This window comes from Amblyomma americanum, chromosome 2 (assembly GCF_052857255.1).
Source record: "Amblyomma americanum isolate KBUSLIRL-KWMA chromosome 2, ASM5285725v1, whole genome shotgun sequence".
Taxonomy (NCBI): domain Eukaryota; kingdom Metazoa; phylum Arthropoda; class Arachnida; order Ixodida; family Ixodidae; genus Amblyomma; species Amblyomma americanum.
Window position 1 is genome coordinate 87,186,683 of NC_135498.1, and position 22,301 is coordinate 87,208,983.

General features: G+C 48.0%; 1 pseudogene; it reads left to right on the top strand.

Moving 5' to 3' along the window:
• Positions 1-2,041: 2,041 nt before the first annotated feature.
• On the top strand, positions 2,042-20,268 carry LOC144119860 (uncharacterized; annotated as a pseudogene).
• The last annotated feature ends 2,033 nt before the right edge of the window (positions 20,269-22,301 follow it).

Below are 22,301 nucleotides of genomic sequence, written 5' to 3' on the forward strand. Positions count from 1 at the left end.
GGAACATTCAAACCTGCCGAGGCCAGCCTGGTTGCGCCACTCGACCTGCCACAAAAGCTGACCGTTGCGCTCTCGCTGCAACGATATCGGGCTTACCCTTCCATGGCGGCTTAGGAGGCGGAGATGGCACAAAGCCTATTCGATCCAGTTTGGCAGTGATTGGCAGACTGCCATCTTTGATGCTCAAGTGATCCTGATTAGCGCCGAAAAACGCGCCGCGACTGCAGTATTTCTGTGTAGAGCATTTCAGCATTTGTGCTTAGACACTGTGTTACAAACTCTGCCGCCGAATCGGCCCACTCTTCAATGTCATTGCGTCTGACTGTGGAATCGCTACCGCTGTGCTTCGGCACAAACGCCCCATTGGCGAGCAATAGGTAACCCAAGCTCTCAATGAGGACCTCATCTTGAACACACCTGGTCTCACTGGAATGGGGAACATTTTCTATCCCCAGTACTAGCTAAAAATTAGCTTTGTCCGGAAACAACTTCTGCGACTGTGTTTTTGACCGCTCTGAAAGTGCGCTGGATGCACCGTTCTTGTTTTTTCTCTCTCCCCATTTCACTCTCAGCACCCTTCAATAGATAAATCTAGAGCGCTGCTTTTCCTGAATGTTGTTTTCCAATCTGAATTGATAGAGACTCTGAGGCTTCTGCAATATGGATCTCACTGACCTCCTTGTTATTCTGTCCTAGTGCCTCTGCCACATTTTCAGGGAAGTCGTTGTCAACCTCCCCAGTGCTCTGAGCATCAGGGCCTATAGGTTTGCATGGTCTCTGTCCTTTAATTCGGACGTAGTGCTATCCTGCCCGCCACCCATATACTTCAGCTCAAGCTTTCTTAGCTCTACTTTCTCATTCCATTTAATGTGTCTCATTCGCTCCCAGAAATTCAATTCAAAGCGACGAATAGAATCCTGCCCTGCATCTGATAGGGTAACACCTCGGAGAGTTTTTCATTCGGGGACAAACTCATTACTGAAGGCGTTTTCATGACTGAAATGTCCGTTCGCTGCAGCCGACATTTCCTGCATCTGTGAATTCGTTCCTTTTCCTTCTTTCTGTCTCTCTTCTTCCGCCAAAGTTTTAGGTAGCTCGTTACCAACCGCACCAACACTCTGAGCTTCAGGGCCTATGTCTGCACGGTCTCGGCGCTTTCCATCGGACGCAGTGCCGAGTGCCGTCCTGCCCGCATAAATCAGCTCCAGCATTTCTAGCCGTTCCTGCTCCTGCCTTTCTATCTGCCTCATCCGCTCCTGAAATTTCAACTCAAGGCGGCGAATAGTCGTTTGCCCTGCCTCTGAGAGAATAACACCTTGAAGCGTTTTAAATTCGAGGCCTAATTTAGAACTGAAGGAGGTCTTAAGACCGAAATTTTTCTCCATATTGATCACGTGTTCCACACCTGTACCCGAAGCCTTCAGTGTAGCAACCATGCCAACCTTGACAAAACGCAAGAAATCCCAGTCAACCGGCGCATATCTTCTGATGTCTGCCGCCCAGAGCCCGAATGATGCGTCCGCTCTACCAGCTTCGGTAGTAGCCGAGGTGTAGTTGTCCCTTAACAGCTCCTCGCTGCTCCGTGTCGGATTGCCTGTGGTTGTCACTGCGATGACTGCCCTTGGCGATGAGACGGGCCGAATACTGTCGCGCTGCGCCAGTAGAATTTCAGGTCGTTCGTTTCTTCGAGAAAGGTTTACGAGCCCTTCCTCTTGTGTCGTTCGGCTTGGAAGATGGACAGGAGGCGTGCTTGTAGATGGTGACAGCAGAGTGTATATTTACAGCATGCATATGCAGAGAGTAAAACTGGAAGAAGCAGAAGTGAATTTACAAAAGAACAAACTTAGCACTACTTTACTCATCGACCCGACGGGTCAGAGTCTAAGTACCACCACGTTACATGCTAAGCATAGAGCCCCAGCTCAGACTGGACGGCACTACACCCGTTCACGTGCACTTTTAAGCACTTAATTAACAAAGGACTAAGGGCGGTCAATTTCAGTGGCCCGCCCTAAGCATCAATTCTCCATTCAAATATAACATGCGAGATAAGGACTACCCCGTGGGTTTTACTTAGCCTCGAACCCAGGGCCTCGTTAACAACACAAACGAAATAAAAAAGAAATACGCCACCGCTCTATCTCTCAAGTAAGAGTATCCACACGCTCTCCCTTCGTAGCAATTCTTTCATTCTTCCGACTTTCCTCAGACACCCCCCCCCCCCCCCCCGACCGCTTTCCGCTCACGTTGCTCGTCAAGTTCTTGACACTGATGTGCTCCCACCCATCATCAATCCGTGTCGCCCGTCAGCAACAGAAGAGGGAGCGAAAGGGCCACGAAGCCGCCGCACTACCGACGGCGGGACAACGCTAATAAGCATGAAAGGACTTGTCTGCCGCTCCGGCAAACCAGATAAGGAACGCCCTGTTTTCCCACGGTTTGGGTGAGTACGGCATGTTCGTCATAACAGGTGTTTGTCATTGCCCTCCTGGAAATAAGCTTTTGGCCATGAGGCACTTCGGGACGCTGCGGGTGCCTCTCCGACAATAGCCTACGTCGTTAGGGGGGTCGGTGCGTCAAGCGACCCTATTCATTCCCCGTATGCACCTGGGGGCTCTCGCTTGAACTGGGCAGCCGCTTCCGCGTGTGCCGGTGTCCTGCAAAGGGACGCAGAGCGGCGGCCTTAGGGCCGTGTTGCAAATGGGTTGCAAGCCCCAAGGGTAGCGTTGGCCTGGCGGCCTGGGGCAAAGCTGGAAACATCCGAAGGTCCCGGCAAAGGATGAGTCGACTGGCAACAGAACAACTTGTTTATTCTGGCATCGCAAAAGAGCAGCCGGTCAGGGCGACTACGTTACTCGAAGGAAGAAATCGAAGTCCCTTTGGCGTCCGGGGGAGCGGCTTTTTTATGCCCTCGGAGTCGAGGGCAAGAAGGAACGGCTTGGGATGAGGCGCCCGATACGGCGACGCTCAGACATGTTCAGACGTGACGTGCGCGTCCGCCGGGCCGGCGCCGGTCAGACCTCCTCGCCTCCCAGTTGGGGAGCTCCTCTCCCCGGCTGCCGCGCTTTGACAAGCGTGGGCACCAACATGCACACACACACACGCACACACGACGGCACGTGGCATTGAAACCTGCCTGGACGCGCTTGGCGAGAGGCGTTACGGCAGCACTGAACGGGCCCAAAATGACCGCCACTTTGAACGAAGCCGCGGCGTCCGTTGCATCCGCGCCGGCTATACCGCGCGTCGTAGGCGAGACGTAACAGACCGCCCCGCCGGGAGAAGGAGATCCCGATGGTCAGGGGACTGCATCCGCTGTCCGGAGGGATGTCGCTCGATGATGCTCGTAATCGAAACCGGTCGTCCCTCGACGTTGCTTGAGCGCAGCGCACAGAGAAGGCCTCGTTCTCATGTTCAGGATCACACAGGACACTGCAAAGTGACTTCGGGAGAGTTGCCATTTTTGTGCTCGTTCCCAGCAAGCGTTAGAACTACGCCGAAACGCAACCGCTCAGTCAGCAAGCACGAGACAACCCTCACTAAGCTCTGCCAGGCTCTTTCCCCTTTTATACTACTGCCTAGTTCCTTACAGTAGTCAAGCAGCACTCAGAACGCGTCCACAAATTGGAAAATTGCACTAGAAAGCACATAATCACTTTGAAACACTAAACAAAAGCAATATGTTAAAAATCCTGCCTCAGGAAGAAAACATCACTAACAAACAACTTTGAGGCGGATTCCTACGTTAGGGGCTTCGACTTAAGCCATCGGCGTTACCGTTGAGACTCCCCTTTTTGTAACGCACCTCAAAGGAATATTGTTGCAAAGCGAGGCTCCAGCGCAGGAGGCGGCCATTTTTGGGAGAGATGGTCTGCAGTCATTGGAGAGGGCAGTGATCCGTCTCAATGATAAACCTCGAGCCGGCTAGGTAGCATGACAATTTCTGAACGGCCCACACGAGACACGCACACTCTTTCTCGGTGGCGCTGTACGCCTGCTCACGACAGGTCAGCTTACGACTAGCATACAGGACGGGGTGTTCCACTTCTCCATTGTCCCTTTGGCACAGTACAACGCCCATGCCTCGCTCACTAGCATCGCACTGAACAACGAACCCTTTTGTGTAGTCTGGCGATCGTAGCATAGGCTGGCTTGTTAGGGCGCTCTTTAGGGCGCTAAAAGCTCTTTCCTTTGTCTCGCTCCAGACGACTGTTTGGGGCTCTGTTTTTCTTAGAGCATCCGTCAGGGGAGCCGCGATATCTGAGTACCTGGGGATGTACCTCTGATAGTAGCCGGCGACACCTAAGAACGACCGAATATCGGTCTTCGTGCGCGGTTGCGGGAAGTCTCGCACAGCAGCCACCTTTATTTCAGAGGGGCGGCGACGACCCTGTCCAATCACGTGACCGAGGTAGACAACCTCGGCCTGTGCTAATTGGCACTTGGGAGCCTTGACTGTCAAGCCCGCTTCGCGCAGGCGGGTTAGCACTGCCCGCAAGTGTGCCATATGCTCAGACCAGGATGCGGAGAATATCGCTACGTCGTCTAAATACGGTAAAGCGAATTCTTCCTGTCCCCGCAACACTTTGTCCATGAGGCTTGAAAAGCAGTATGGCGCGTTCTTCAAGCCAAAACTCAAAACTTTAGGACGGAATGTTCCCATTGGTGAAATGAACGCCGCATACCTACTAGCCTCTTCTGTAAGTGGAACCTGCCAATAACCCCTTACAAGATCTAGGGTGGAAATAAACTGAGCGCTACTAACTTTCTCAAGGCGCTCCTCGATGTTAGGGATCGGATAAATTTGATCCTTAGTGATGGAATTAAGCCTGCGGTATTCGACGCAAGGACGAGGTTCCTTGCCCGGTACCTCAACTAAAATCAAAGGGGAGGTATAATCACTCTCACCCGCCTCAATAACACCGAGCTGTAGCATTTTCTTTACCTCAGCCTCCATAATATCGCGCTGGCGGGGTGACACCCGGTACGCCTTGGATCGTACTGGCTCTGGGGAGGTAAGTTCTATATCATGAGTAAGGACAGAAGTCCTACCAGGCCTCTTAGAGAACTGACCTTGAAACTCTTGTAAGAGTTGGTGTAGTTCGGTTTTCTGCTCAGCCGACAGCGGTGCTTTAATGATTAAGTCACTAATGACCTGATCAGTGTCTTCCCTGTTCGTCACTGAGCCTAGTCCCGGAAGCTCGACCGGAAGCTCTTCTAACTTTCCCGTGTCGGGCATTTCCTCTCCAGTACCTGGTGCCTTCAACGCTACAGGCTCAATTTTATTCAGTTCGGACGTGCTCTGAATATCAGCTTGGTGCGCCTCCGACCCTTTCTCATTGTTCGACAACGTCGGCCCCGCAACTACCGCCTTTGCAGCGAGCTCCCGAACTCTCGATCTGGTTAAGGCCTGAACGCTAGCCTCACCAAACAAAAGCCCCTTCTCGCGCAGGAGGTGATCGGACCTGTTCGAAAATAGGTACGGGTACTGGGGGGGCAGCATAGATGACACTACGGCCTCCGTCTCAAGTGCTCCGAAAGGTCCTCCAATAAGCACTTTTGCTACGGGCAGACACACGCTGTGAGCTTCCACGGCTTGCTTGATCCATGCGCACTCGCCCGTGAACATATCGGGTTCTACGTAAGAGGGGTGAACTACATCTATTGTAGCTGCAGAATCACGAAGCACTCGGCACTCTTTCCCGTTCACGAGGAAGTCTCGCATGTAAGGCTCGAGAAGCTTCATGTTCTCGTCAGTGCTACATAATGACAAACACACGACTTCTCTTTTTGTTTCTGGACACTGCGCCGAAAAGTGACCCGGCTTCTGGCACGTATAACACACGCGCGCTTGCCTCCTCTCGAACCGCTTTCTGCGTTCGGCTTCGGCTGCCGCCGTCTCCTTACGTTCGGTCGGACTGCTTTCACTCGCATCCGCACTACATGTGTCCCCCCTTGCTCTCATGGGTGTGAACTTCGGCCTCTCAGACTTGGAGCCAAATTCACCCTTTTGACCGTCCTTAGCTCCGCCAGCCCGAAGCGTCACAAACTCCTCGGCTAGCTCGGCGGCTTTAGCCACTGTACTAACGTCTGGCCTATCCAAGACCCAGTACCGCACGTTCTCAGGTAACCGACTATAAAACTGTTCCAGCCCGAAACACTGCAGAATTTTCTCGTGGTCACCAAACGCTTTCTCTTCTTTGAGCCACTCCTGCATGTTTGACATAAGCCTGTAGGCAAACTCTGTATATGACTCACTTCTGCCTTTTTCATTTTCTCGAAACTTCCGACGGAACGCCTCCGCTGACAGCCTGTACTTTTTTAGCAGACTCGATTTCACTTGGTCGAAATCCTCTGCCTCCTCTCTCTTCAAGCGAGCGACTACGTCGGCCGCCTCGCCGGGTAACAAAGTGAGCAAGCGCTGTGGCCACGTTTCCCGAGAGAACCCCTGCTTCTCGCACGTTCGCTCAAAGTTAACCAGGAACAAACCAATGTCCTCTCCAAGCTTAAACGGCCGCATCAGGTCAGTCATTTTGAACGATACTCGTTCTCCTGCACCGTGTGCCTGACTTCCATTACGAGCGCGTTCCATCTCTACCTCGAGACGCTTCATTTCCAAAGCGTGTTGACGGTCGCGCTCTTCTTTCTCTTTTTGCTCTTTACGTTCGCGCTCCTCTTTCTCTTTTTGTTCTTTACGTTCGCGCTCGTCTTTCTCTTTTTCTTTTTGTTCTTTACGTTCGCGCTCGTCTTTCTCTTTTTGTTCTTTACGTTCGCGCTCCTCTTTTTGCTCCCTCTCCTCAATTGTCTCAAGGCATTCCGACAGCTCGTCATCCTCAGCCTCCAACTCAAGAATAGCCCTTAGCAGTTCTGGTTTTCTGAGTTTGTCTGAGACATCCAGACCCAACTCTCTTGCAAGCTCCAGCAATTTCGGTTTGCGCAACGACTTCAAATCCATGGCTGCTCCGAATGCTGCTTTCTCTACTGCCTACTATTGTCTTGCCGCAAACTAACCCGGCAGCAACGACAACACAATTACCAGCTCTGTTTCTGACACTAACAAAAGCCTGGCAAAACTCAGAAGAAGAAAGTCCCGCACTCACCAAACCTCGCAGCCAAGAATTCAGCGCAGTCGTTCTGCTGCAGGCAACCAGTCATCACACAGGGCTCGTTGCACTGCTCCCGGATGGTCGTTGTGCTGCTCAGCATACAGTTGACCGCATATCTTCGCTGCTGGCCTCCATTGTCGGGATCTCACCGCTGGCAACCAGTTGTTGCAAATGGGTTGCAAGCCCCAAGGGTAGCGTTGGCCTGGCGGCCTGGGGCAAAGCTGGAAACATCCGAAGGTCCCGGCAAAGGATGAGTCGACTGGCAACAGAACAACTTGTTTATTCTGGCATCGCAAAAGAGCAGCCGGTCAGGGCGACCACGTTACTCGAAGGAAGAAATCGAAGTCCCTTTGGCGTCCGGGGGAGCGGCTTTTTTATACCCTCGGAGTCGAGGGCAAGAAGGAACGGCTTGGGATGAGGCGCCCGATACGGCGACGCTCAGACATGTTCAGACGTGACGTGCGCGTCCGCCGGGCCGGCGCCGGTCAGACCTCCTCGCCTCCCAGTTGGGGAGCTCCTCTCCCCGGCTGCCGCGCTTTGACAAGCGTGGGCACCAACATGCACACACACACACGCACACACGACGGCACGTGGCATTGAAACCTGCCTGGACGCGCTTGGCGAGAGGCGTTACGGCAGCACTGAACGGGCCCAAATTGACCGCCACTTTGAACGAAGCCGCGGCGTCCGTTGCATCCGCGCCGGTTATACCGCGCGTCGTAGGCGAGACGTAACAGCCGTTGTACGATCGTTTCGGAGCGCCTTCCGCCACGTCCGCTTCGCGAGCGGTCCGCCAGTTTTCGGCCGCCAGGCGGACGTGAGGCGGAAAGTTGTACGATCACTTTGGCGCTTGCGAGCGAGGCGGATGGTCCCAGCTTTCCGATTGGCGCGCCCGGCAGTGCCTGCCGTCTAATCGCGTGCGGCGGTACAGGCATGCATGCCTGTAGCAAAACACGCAGATATCTTGCAGTAGGAATAGCCCGTATTAATTGCGGCGTACTCGAGACATCCGTTCCGTCAACGCTTTTTTTTTTGCCGCAGGATTTTCGTCGAAGGTACAATCGTGGTCGGCTGTGATATGTGTCGGAAACGACATGTGGACCATTTATACCCAAGAGACCGAAAAATATCGCCATCGCGAACTCCTCCTCGTTCGTCGCGATGTTTTCACAACGGTCGACGGTTTGCCAAAATAACAGAAGGCTGCCCCCTCTGAAAGTTAGGCTATCCTCAGGATTTCAGAACAACGACGCTCTAGTGCTGTTTGTTTAAGTTCATAACAAGCTCTGGGATAGATGAATGTCCAAAAAAGTATCCTTACTGAGATTCGTTGGCCAATGCCAAGGTGCTGGTTGAAGTGATAACTACGATACAAGCAAATTTCAGCCGCCTGTTGCTGCTGCTGCTGCTTCGTGCGGCTCGCCTGACGTCTGCTAGATCCGCGTCCTAAGGCGTCGCGGAAATCGAGCAGAACTTTATTTTATTATCGGACAGGTTGATGTGACTAGAGGAGTTCCTTTATTACTGCGCTGGCTAGTTCCAAAGCTCCCTGAGCTGCGGCATCGATGCGAAACCAGCTAGGCTTAGCGACGAGTACGGCAGCCGGGAAGCAGCGCAGTTCGTCGCACTGGCGCTCCCGCAGGCGGCGTCGTTGACGAAAGCGCGGCCATGCTGTCGTTGCTCGAATATAGCAGGCGGCGTTTCTGATAGCATGGCTGTTTTGTCTTTTTTGGTGCGAACGTGAAGTAAACCGAGCCTGCTCGCCGGCAGGCCAGCCTAGATCCGTCCGCCGCCGTAATAAAAATCAGCTTAAGATTGTTTTTGACGTAAGCAGTAAACGCTGAGACAGAGAAATGTGCCAAATGTATCATTCCTGAGAATCGTTGATCAACACCGAGTTGCTGGCAAAAGCAACAACTCATACGAGCAAAATTTCTCACCAGAATCGCCTCACAAGCTGCCGCTGGCCCGCCGTTTCGGTCCGGCTCGCCTGTCGCCCGCAGCGGTCCGCTGGGTCCGCAGCCGAAGGTGTCGCGGAAATTGACCGAAATTTTAGTTTATGGTGAGATTATACTGTTAACAGCAAAGGGATATTAAGAGATATTATAGCGCAGGCTACTCGCGAAGCGGCGTGTGCTGCGCCAGGCAGCAGCGCAGTTCGTCGAGGAGCGACCGCAGGCGGTGCCGTTGCCGAAATCCCGCTACTAGCGCAAGCATGCTTTGTCGCTGCTCGTGTATAGCAGGCGGTCTTTCTGATAATATGGCTATTTTGTCTTTTATGGTGCGAACTTCACACCAAGCCAAGCAGTAATCAGACCGCTGCGAGTGGCAAAACGTACGCTTTGAGCTCGAGTGCTTGAGTCGAGCGGCGCAGCGATGCTGGCTGCTCTGTGTGTCCCTGCTTGCAGTGGGGCTGCAATTCGCAAGCAGCGACCGGTGCAGCGCGCCGGCCGAGTTTTCGCACATGGGTTGCCTGCTTTTTACTTTTGTCGCGAGTGTCACACTGCTGAGTGCTTCTTATCAGCACCTCTGAATACTACGCAATGCTCTGTTCTCCATTGCATTGTGGGTATAGCAGTAGCTTCAGATTTCAAGGTTCCTAGTTCGAATCCGCGTGGTCGGGGATTTTTTTTCTTCTTTTTATTATTTTAGTTTTAAATAATCTCCCCCGTCTTGTTTACCCGCGAGCGACTGGATTTATTTTTCGAGCCATGCCTTTCTGACCCAGCAATAAGTGCTGCTCAGTACTAGACTGCACTCAATCTAGGTTCATAATCACGAGTGTTAAGAGTTTGTTTTACTAAGGTGGGATTTATTTAAAAGAGTTAAAAGTAAAGCGTCCCAGCCCATGAATTTCGCATAGCAGGAAATGACAAAAGAAGAGTGAGAACGAGAAAGGGCCAAGTTGGCGGGAGGTCTCGCACGTTGTCTCGCTAGTGTGACATGGGAGTTGGCGAACCATCGGCCAACTGCCGTCTTGTGGGAGACGTGGCGCCGACGTCGAAAGTCGACCGTCTGTTTTCATCGGCGCAGGGTGACATAGAGCCAGACATCACGATGACATGGTTTTGGCAGACCAAATCGGGCGACTGTTGGCCTGTCTTTTGCATAGTTGTCATTTTAATATGTAAACAACCCCCCCCCCCCCCCCCCAACTACCTACAGCCAGCTGACTGCTAATGCAAAAGACATGCTTATCTATTCAATATATAAGTTGTGTGTGTGTGTGTGTGTGTGTGTGTGTGTGTGTGTGTGTGTGCCTGAATTGTGTATGCATTAAAAATTAACATTTTAGCACACTGCTGTCAAACGCAAAATGCAAATGCACATAAGAAATTATGACTTTTCAAATTGTTTGGAATAGCTAGGTAAAATCAGTTCTAATTAAAGCAGTTCTACATTTTACAGAACACTGACAATGTAACAATAGTGACTTATTTTGTTGTTTTTAAGTCCATTATTAAAGCCAAAATAGAAATAGCACTGTGTGGCTGCAAAGTGGCTTAGACATGCATCACTTGGCTGTAGTGCAAGGTGCTTTGTTCTCCACAGAGACTGCGCGCCATCAGGTAGTCCTTTAGCATATCTTCATGAGCTGATATTGCCGTTGCACAAGTCAGACTACAGCACTGAAAACAAGTATCGATCGGAAGTTCTGCTGAAGGACATGTCATTGTTGCCATGTACAAAATTAGCTGGTATATACTCTGTGCAACTCCAAAGCATTCTCAAATGTCGCTGTGAGTGGAAAACAATGTGGGTGCCTTTGTATTGCATAAAAGTCTACACATGTATTTCTATTACTATAAACATAATGAGATGTGGGAGCCAGTAAAGTGGATTACAGGTAGAGTAAATACAAGAACCAATTTGGAGGGTTTACACTGCAATGGCTCCTGGCTTAGGCTGGGCAAGAATACTTTGTACAGTCAGGGAAACGGGATACAATGACCCTATAATCTGCTTTTCTCGAGCAAACACCAACAACTCAAGCAGAATTTGTATATAATTGGTTTTTTGGGCGGGAAAAGAAATGGCGCAGTATCTGTCTCATATATCGTTGGACACCTGAACCACGCCGTAAGGGAAGGGATAAAGGAGGGAGTGAAAGAAGAAAGGAAGAGAGAGGTGCCGTAGTGGAGGGCTCCGGAATAATTTCGACCACCTGGGGATCTTTAACGTGCACTGACATCGCACAGCACACGGGCGCCTTAGCGTTTTTCCTCCATAAAAACGCAGCCGCCGCGGAAGCAGAATTTGTAAACTTGGATTTCCAGTATGAGGTCTATGATGTTGCACAATAAAATGAAATAGAAATTGAGCCATCTAAGTATGTGACAGGCATATAAGTGTACGTTCTCTGATACAACTTTAAAGCAATGTTTAAGAGTTATTTTCACTCATTAGTAAAATGTAGACTGATTGAATGTAAAGGTGACCAGTTCACAATCCAGCTAGCAAAAGTGACCATCGCTTACTGTTAACTCATGTTTATACCACTCAACATGTGTTGAATTTTAGAGTGTGCTATTAGTTTCCGTCTATCCACATTTTCAGCAAAATATACCTATTTCACTGCCAGTTTGGTTTTCAATTAATTGAGGCATGGATAGGCATTAGAAACTTGGAAAAGACCAATTTGAAGTTAGGCCAAAGAAAGCCGAAAAAAAAAAACAGAAAAGCAGTGATGACTTTTGTCTTTACTGGTGTCTCTTTGCTGCAAATTGAAGTTGACAGCTTTTGTGTTCAAGATGAACCAACAGCCCTGTTAACACTATACTGAATATATAAAAGTCACATGCATAAACATGCATTCGTAGCATTCTCACTGAGCCATGTTATGAAGGCGGTGTGTTGCTTAGCTGAAGAGACGATAAGAGAGAGAAACCAAAAAAATCTGACACAGATAGGCACAATAATGCATGCTTAGCTTTTGAGTGCACAGGTTGTTGGCTAGACCTAGCTTGTGCACAGTGTGAAAGTTAGCGTAAATGCAACTGTATGCCGTCCGACAAAACTATTGTGTAAATGTTCCCCAATATTACTTGAAATAGATTGTGAGGAAAGTTCTTACGCGTAAGAGAACATTCCATTGGCTTGCCGAGCTAAGCAAGCGACTAAGCACTTCATTAGAACAATTTATTTTGACATTTATTATACCTAAACAGTACTAAATGACAATATTTGAGTGGTCAGCTTTGTGTAGAAGTAATCAACCATTAGCATCCAAGCACAGCCATACGGCTACAAAGGAAAGCTTTGTAGCTCTTCTTTGTGGCCTTATGGCTGCACTTGGGTGGACATTAATGAGTATTTACTCCCTTATTACAAATATTCTCTGCCTTGAGGGAATTACTTTAATTAGAGGACGAGCATTATCATTTATTGCGTGCATTTCTGCAGTGACTAGCTCAAGGGACAAGAGGTTAGTAAGCCTTGTGAGGTGGAAGGCCATTCCAGCCTTTAGTGGCAAAAACAAAAATCAATATTGAAATGCAGTGGCATGAGCTAACTAGGCACAACAGTACTAGTGCGGCTAGTGCAGAAGGAAACATGAGTCTGAACAGATTAGTTGGTTATGTGACGGTAAAGAGTGAAAAAAACCCTGCCGTTTCTGCACGACATGAAGAAATTTGAAGATTCACCTTTGGTGCTGTGGAACTGGAGCTTCAACAATAGTCTGAGAAAATAAAACAAGGGCTCAGGTCTGAACTCATTCTAGGATTTTAGTTAAGAGGATCTGAACGCAAGTAACTTGGAAGACGGCAATGCTGAGTACATGTTATGGTGTAAATGTCCTAGGCTGTGGGAGGGCGTACAGGCATTATGAGGTGAGACCATGCGAGCCATGTGAATGGCTGAGTGTTTCAACCAGTATCCAGTGAATATACCTTTCTCGGTAAGGCCTTATAAGTAGGCACAATGTAGTTTTGCTTACAATAAAAAAAAATGAGTGCATTCTTAGTAACATTAGCAAACAGGCCATTCTAGAGCATGCAAAATGTTGTTTTGGAGAACTAAAACATGGGTATTGATTGCAAGATGGCAGACCCCTTAATACAGCCATCAATGAAGGCATGTAACAAAACACTGAAAGGAAAGCCATAATGTAGGTAGTAAAAAGCTGAGGCTCAAGGGCAATGCCTTGGGGGACATCCAAGACTGCAGGAAAAGGCAGGATGCTTAAGAATTGGCAAGGGAAATCTGCCGACGGCTGGCTTGGATCCAGTTTAGAGCAATTGGATACAAGTTAAAGCACGACGAAAATGCCATACATAAATAAGCGAATCACATGCTCTTTCAAAGCCAAGAAGAAAAGCATCGAGGGGGATATTGCAGTCAAGGTGCATGTCGTGAAGAACAAGAGCAAGTTGGCTATTGCAGGAATGTTTTCTAAAAGCTTGCCAATTTGGATGAAACAACTTAATGGGCCAAAACAATCTAGCAGGGCAAGAGTACAAAATGTGTTTGGTGATTTGCAGCACATGCCAATGGCATAAATAGGGCCATAGGTGCTGGGAAATGATGGGTAAGAAACATAGAGGGGCCGAACTATGATGAGGCAGGAAGCTATCTGGACAGTATGCACTAGATATGCGTACACTGTGCTTCCTGTCCTGTTGATGTTTGCTACAAATTTCACAAAACTTGGTACGAGTGTACTGTCGGGTGAGCCGGCGGTAAGTTTGCATGTTGAAACTGCGCTAAGGGACGAGGACAACAGAGCAAGAATTGTTACTATGTGCAGTGGTGCTGTTTTCCGTCGACTTTGTTCCTAACATACCTTTACCAGCTCTACAGGGCTCATTCTGCAGTTTTAAGTGGTGTCAGGTAAAGCCAATCGCTATTCTTCAACCAACAAACTACTGTGCCATACAACACATCCTTCTAATCATCTTCATAATTTGCAAGATAAATGTACTTCTTTAGTCTTGTATTCAAAATAACACAGATTAATTGCTTGTGTCATCATAACTAAAAAATTAACCATACTTTCACATATAGAGCCATTCCTCATTACTGCAGTCCTCGTTAATATGGACTCAAACTATTAGCAGTATTTCTGGGGAAAAAACTTTTTTCATTTTACTTACGCTTTGCTAACATAGAAACTTGCTGATCATAGTGGACAGAGTGAAAATGCGTACGGCCCATTGTCGCATGTGTTCTTGCCCCATTAATGTGCAGAGGGGAAAGACTTAAAACTTTGGATTTGAGCAGATAAATCGAACGCTGCCTGAATCATATACCTTTCTTGCACACTGGAATTGCCGTCACAATGCTTGCCCCACTGTCTGCACAGACTGTTATGCTAACCCGTGGACTGCCAGGCACACTGATTTCTAACCAGCTCATACACTTTCTGGTTGCCAAAGAGCTTCTCTTTCTAGTGTAAAAATCACTGTCAGGGCTCGGCGACTCACATCCTGGCTTGGATTGCTCATTGCACAAAATCAAATAACCTGCTTAAAATTAAAACAACAGAATCGCTTGCTTATATTATAACCTCACATATGCCTCCCCGCAGCCCGCAATGCTAGGTTAGCACCTTTTATACTGAGTACACCGCAGAAGAAAAGAAAAATGCAGCACTCCTGATTCAGGCATGCTCAGCGGGCAAGAACAGAACTAGGCGCCGGTGCAAAGCGGGGTATCTGCTAATGCAAGCAGCAACAGCCATTTCATTCAAGTAAAGGAATGGGTTCAAATTAAATGTGGTCTTTGCCTTGGCAGGTCAACGGTTCCATTGATACTACAGGACTCTCAGAAACAGGGCAACGTCGGTATTGCAGAACCAACCACCATGCAACAATGCTTAGCACATTTCAAAGAACTGAAACAAGCCTTGCTATTGTAGCTTTGAATCTGGGCAGGAATGGTACTGTCGTGACCACACAAATGTAAAAGGATAAGTGGGCCAGGGAACCTAGCCGATCACTGGTTAAGGTGCAAATATGCGTCTATATGTCAGCAAATAAATTTTTGTTAGTGTAAAATGTAAGGAGGATTAAGGAAATCTGGGAAGCGTTCTACACTGTCGATACACAGCCGATTGTGCTCGCCATCGCCGTCACTCAGCAGACAAGTAATCATGTCCGTAGCAAGCAGTCACAGGCAAATGAAGGTAGCAGGGTGCATGTGCATTCTGACATCTCCTTCTCAAGGCTTCGAAATTGTGTTGTTAAACAAACTGGTGTGGCTGTCCGAGCGAGTGCTGCTGAATAACTACTTAACACCAGCAAAGCAGAGTTCACGAGCTGCTCTGCAACAATAGCATTGTGCACACACCCACTTTCGCACTGCTGATCTTCTGATCGAAAGGGACCGTGAGCAAAATCAACAACAAACAGTGTCACGGTTCATGAGGCGCTTCAAGATCACCGAATTTTTCTGATTGCAGTGGAAACCAAGATTCCACTTCAACTTCACATTGCCAAGAATTTGACAAAGCAAAAAGAGAAAAAAAGCCATGGGAAAGATTTTCTTTATATATATATATATATATATATATATATATATATATATATATATATATATATATATATATATATATATATATATATATATATATATATATATATTCATCAAGACTCGTTATGCCCAACTTGTTCTGTGGACAGTTTTTACCCCATAAGCTGCTGCCACAGTTATTTTTTTGCGCAACAGAGTGGATGCACATTGAAAAGTAGACTCATGAGTTAACACATATTAGAGATTCTACACTGTGAACTAGCCGTGATTTAAATGCGGCAATGATTCTTGTTTGTAATCGCGTAATACCATTTTGTCACAACCTAAACCGAAAGGGCTAGAGGAAGTGTTCAGTCACCCATTCATCGCGCAAATATTTATTGCAGACAAATGTCTGCACAGCGGGCAGGAAATAAAAAGAAATGACGCCCTCGAAGATACATCTGCACTGCACACCCATGTTTTCACAAAAGTTACACAGTCGGCCGGCCACTCGTAACCCGAGCACCCATAATCACAAAATGTATTGAATGGAGCACCAAGACGCAAAAGGATGGCGGCGTTGCTTTTGTCACCGCAGAAAACAGTCCGACGGCCGTGCAGCCAAGATCGTGCCACGTCGCAGTACTCGAGCACAGTGCCCGCACGAATCGCGGTCAAAATAGTAATGGATACGTAGCAGAAATAACGTCGTGTGGTAGCGATCACTGCAACCATCGCAACGAATGCGACTAGCTGCGTAACGCCACGATCATTTCAGCATTCGGAAAGCACGGCGTCCGTCGTGAGCTTTCGCAGGTACACATTTCGCTGCCTTGACGTAAAAGCACTCGCTCAGATCGCAATCACGTTCACTACGCGGACACTTGTCACTGTGCTATGCAGCTCATGCACGCACAAGAAATTCACCGTGAGCAGCTGTTACTCGCCGCTGTCCGTGATGATTGATACTCGCAGGAATTACAAACGCTTGCAACAACCACAAACAGCTCCATATAAACACTTCGTGACACCGCCACTGCACAGGTCTCGCATTGGTTTGAAGAGGCGCTCTCTCAACTCCGTCAGCGTAGATGATTACTGCTGAACGCGGCGAAGTTTGCAGTCGCTCTGAACACTGGTAATATCATGATGTGTCCAATATAATACGCTTCGCGACATCGCTGCCACTGCCTAGGCCGCGCTCCCCAGTTCAGTCGACGGATGGCCATCTTTCCCCGGAAGAGCAGAACCGAGGCGGAGGGAGGAGGGGCTCGGACGTCACTGACGTCACGGGAAAAGCAGCCAATAGCTGCAATCCGGTCCCCGGCCGGATGCGCTCGTCCGCCAGAAAGTTGAAGTTGACCAACTTTCCATCCGTTCGCCGAACGAGGCGGATCCGCCAGGCCCGCTCGCGAAGCGGACGAGGCGGAAGGCGCTCCGAAACGATCGTACAACGGCCCTTACAGTGAGCTTTAAGCTTGCCTTTCATGTAATGACTGTTTGTTCAGAGAAAGCCGACAGTCTTTGGCTTCTTCCTGATTCTATATTAGCGAGCCCCTAAATTTCACTTATCACTGTTCGTGAAAGTCCCTGTGTGTGTTAGTTATTTTGGACTGTTTAGAAGGTTAGCGTGAAGCCTTTTCAACTTTAACAGTGATAAGTTCGTGTCACCATTGCGTGCTTCCGTGCTGCAGGCACATTTTCAAGAAAGTGCCTTTGAGTAGAACTGGGCGGACGTCTGGAAAAAATTGAAACCCAATGCTGTGCCAACCGCTCTTGTCGTTCAGTGGTAAGAAGGCACATATTTTCGCACTATTTAAAGTTTGCGGAGCTTGTTTCTTAATCCTGTTCCTTCTTGCAGTCTTTGCCGGCTTGTTGCTCTATAGAGCAAGAAATCGGCACTCTTATGACCGGCCACTCTTATGACCGGCCATCCTTAGTCACATGGAGCGATTATTCAGGTGTTTCTTCAGACACAGAAAAGACGCGCGTTACAGCAGGATGCTCTTCATATCACCGGATAATGAAATAGCTCGTTTCCTCTATTTTTATGGAGAGATGAATCAACCGCGCCTGCCATCCAAAGGCATGCTACTGAAATTTCGTATTTTGTTTAATTTTCATTATATATCTAGCATAACTCGGAGCATTTTCGTTCATAATGATAAAAGAATGTACCTGCTGAGATGCAACGTCTGTGGTTTCTTTTTTTTCAGCAATGCCTAAGCACAGGAAGCCGCCAAAAGAAAGGATTTTACCACAAGGAGCACTTGCAACAGAAGAAGGAACACATAATCTGCAGTATCAATCCAGTGCTTCTGATACCTCACCGACAGACATTCAAGACCAGCATGTCAACGACGTGGCTGATATACCAGAGGCAGCAAATAAAGAATTGCTGCCAGTGCCGAGAGATCGCACGGAGATGACTCAACGTCAGATGAAAAACTTACCTTGCCCAAGTTCCACGCCGGAAACCTCAGTTCCTGCCCCAGATTCTCAGCAAGTTGCCAGCCGACTTAGTGCAACCCGTGACGATTTGGTGCGAGAGAAGTGCAGTAACAGCTCGTGTGCTGAAGAGAATAAACAGCTTGAGGACATAAAAAGAGAGTACGCGAAACTTCACGAAGTTCATAGGAAAGCAAGTGCTACAAATCAGTCAATTAAAAAGAAGCTTCAAAAGTTGGAAAATGCCGGCATGGTGTTACGAAAAAACTGAAGTTTATAAATGAAGACCAAATGCAAGCCCTATCACGGAACAACAACCAAGGTGCCGCGTGGTCGTCGAAAACAATGAAACAAGCCCTTCAGATAATGTTTGCGAGTGGAGAATCAGGCTATGAAACACTGAAAAAACTTGGGCACCCCTCTGCTTTCCAATAGGACTCTTGTCCGTCGTCTTCAAGGGCTCAAGTTCCTGCCAGGGATTCTAACTGAAGTGATTGACGTGCTCAGAGTAAAAGCAGAGGGCATGGGAGACATTGAAAGAGATTGGGTACTTTATCTCGATGAAATGAAAATTTTCCTTGAATATGAGCTCGATCATGCTGAAGACGTCTTGTTTGGAGGAAAGACACTCCCAGCAGAGCCAGAGGAACCTGCCTGTCATTACTTAGGGTTTATGGTCGGAGGATTAATTGGACTCAAAGTGGAAGCAGATCATTGCATACCATTTTACAGGAAGCTCTCTCGATGGCTGTCTGCTTAAGGATTTTGTGCTGGCAATCGTGCAGCTTTTCGGAGATGTTTCTCTCAGAGTTCTTGCGGTGACCTCTGATATGGGATCCTCCACAGAGCGATGTGGCGCGAGTTAGGCTCTTCCAGTCACAGGAATTCTAAAACGGTGTGCTCAATCCCCCATCCTGTGCTTGAGGGAATGGAACTCTTCTTCGCAGCGGATGCCGCACATGTGATAAAAATATTCGGGGTCAGCTTTTGAACTCGATTGACTTTACACTAGGTGATGCAATTGCCTGCCACCATGGCTTACCCTCCTACAAAGTGAAGGTGGAGCATGTTCGTGCTATCGCGGAATATGACTGGGACAGAGAACTTAAAATTGCGCCCAAACTTTCGGAAGTGCATGTCAGCAAAGGACATTTTACGAAAATGTAGATCGGCATAGCAGTTCAATTTTTCAAAGAATCGCCAGCTGTCATTAGTTGTCTAATAAGAGAAAAAGTGCTCAAGCCAGAAGCTGAAACCACAGCATGGTTCCTGGGGCTCATTGCAAAATAGTACAAACTGATGTCCTCGCGACATCCATCGGTTGCACTTAGTTGGCGAGACATGGCAAAGTACCACGAAACCCTGGACACGTTGCGCCTGGCATTAGAGACCATTCAAGACATGCAGATTGGCAGCACGTCCCAGTGGAAGCCCTCACAGGCAGGACGCATGATAGCAACGACAGTGGTCCTTCGTTTGCAAGACGTTGTACTTAAAACGGATGGCTACAAGTTCTTCCTCACCCGGAGACTGCTGCAGGACTGCATAGAGGATTTTTTTTCTGTTGTGCGCCAGAGGAAACCCATTCCAAACGCGCACGACATGAAATGTGCTCTGAAGCTTGCGTGTGTCAGTCAATTTTTGCACACGCCAGCGACCTCAAATTATGAGACGGATGATTCTGAGTACCTGGTCGACATGATTTCACAAGGAAAAAGAGTGTGTGCTGAAGTTGTGTGGGAAGAAATTGATGATGGCGAAATTCTTTTCATTGAAGCAGTGACTTCAGTTCAGTGCAGCATTTTGCACCATATTGGCGGCTTTCTTGAGAAAGGAATCTTGAAAAAAAACGAAAAACTGCGAGCAGTGCAGGGCTGCAATGCTGGGCTCGACGAGCCATGGGCATGCATATTTAACTGCACTAAGAGAGTATGTTCATGATGGTAAGAACTTATGTTATCCGAGCGGTGAAGTTATGAGGTTGCTCACACTCACATCCTGCGAAGAGCACTTTAAAGGAATCAAGTCCTGGACAGACAACCTGCTCACCCTGAAGTCTCCTCTAAAGGCTGTGACAGAATATTTAATGAAGAGGGCTCATTGCAGTCTGGAGGCATGCCAGCGACACAAGGATTCTCTGGAACACATGCTGATATCAAGTTATGCAAGAGTAAGGCTACGCATTCCCCTGCGCCAGCTCGACGCTGCGAGAATTTGTGGGCATGGAAGCAAGACATGCGCTGCAGTTAATTTGCATTGAGTTGTAGCGCTCTTTATTTTTGAAATCCTTAAAGTTCCCGACCAAATAAACAAGTTATCACATCGGAAATTGCTATCTACTGACTGCACTTTTTCTCAGTGTTGAAAAGCCGTATGGTGACTTTATTTTAGCAGCATCGATTACCGGTTTTTATCAATTACCAATTGACAATATATTCGTGCAGAAAATGTGCTAAACAGGGCTTTATATTTAATTACTACGTGAGAGTCGTGGTTTAGTGCTATAGAAGTCACATGTAAGGCACCAAATAGTCTGGCATGCATTCTATTTTGTTTACCCTCATCTGCATATTTACATTAAGGTAAACGAATTCAAAACAAAATTAAGAATAACTATGGAAGCACTGCTAAACAGAATACGGGCACAAAATAAAATAAACGTTCAATGAAAGCGCATGCTATATGCTCAAGCTGAACATAAAAATGCGCCAGAAATGGTTCATTTCGTAGTATTAGTGTGTAATATCCCACAGAACATATATAAATTATGTTTCGAACTACAATGAAACAATAAAAGCGGCCCGGATGTATAGGCTCCGTAGTTATCGCGCACGACTGCTGATCCTGAGGACATGGGAGCCACCCAGCCGCGGCGGCCGAGTTTCTATAGTGGTTAAACGCATGATGCTGCGTATTATGGCGCGTTCACACTTGGACATTCGGCGGCGAGAGCCAGCGGAATCCGCTTCCGCGGCAGAGATTCCGCCGAAATACCCAGCGGAAAGGCCGATCGGTCTAAGACCGAATTCTGCCGCCGGAAAAAAATCCGCCGAATCTCGTCAGCCAATAGGAAGGCGAGTACCCGCGGCGACAAACATGGCGGCGCCCTTCGATGCAGGACGCCTTGCTATGGACTGGATTCGTCGCTGTTACTGCATTTTTCAGCACGTTCACATGCCATAAAAGAACCAGCGGTCTTTCGCTTTGTCTTATCTCGCCCATAGGAAAACGATTGAGCGATAAATTTGCTTTAATTTTTATTTCGGGTGACGATTCTTCCCCTTTTAGGCTTAAGAGGGACGTCGAGCTGTTGACAATGGTTCCTGTCCTAACCACCAGATGGCGCCACTGGGCGTTTAAAAAGTGAGAATGTTAGAAATGTCGTAACGTCCGACAAAATAGCTGCATTTATCGTACGCAAGCGTGCATAAGGTTTTGGTATGCAGACAGCATCGATTAACCTCTTGTCACATCTGTGAACGCCGTGAGCAGACGACACAGACACGATGAGCGGCGATGCGGTGGCCGGGAAGTGTGAACGAGACAGCATTTCGGCGGCCACGGATTCCGCTTCCTCTCGCCGCCGAATGTCCAAGTGTGAACGCGCCATTAGTTCGTTATCGGTGCATGTTAAAGATCCCCAGGTGGTCGTAATTATCCCGATACCTTTACTATGACCCGTTTTTCTATCTTTTTTCCTTCACTCCCTCTTTTATCCTCCCTTCCCTTAATTACGGTGCGGTTCGGGTGTCCACCTAGATATGTGAGACAGCTAGTGCGCCACTTTCCTAAAAAAAGTTCCAATTTTTGGACGAGTAAGTAATGTACAGTGGTGAGCAGCCCTGTTTAGAGCGCACCGACGGTGCTCTGTGGAGCAAGCCAGCGCCAATTAACGTTAGGCACTGGGTTCGAATTATGGGTCAATTCTGCATGATCGGCCAAAAGAAACCGGTGCCTGCTCGTGGGTCCTGGGCGTCATTTCCGCTCAGTGCTTGCTCTTCACGCCGATAGGGCCGTGCTGAATGATATATATATATATATATATATATATATATATATATATATATATATATATATATATTCTATTTATTTCCATCAAAGATGGGGGAGGCGAGGCAAAAAGCTGCGATAGCAACTTGACAAGTCCTCGTCCCCTACAAAGCAGCAGCCGTACACGCCGACAACCCGACACATCTTTCATCGAAGAAAAACATAATAATACATAATAAAGTATAGAATGTACTACTCGTACATGAAAAACACAATAATACATAATAAAGTATGGGATGTACT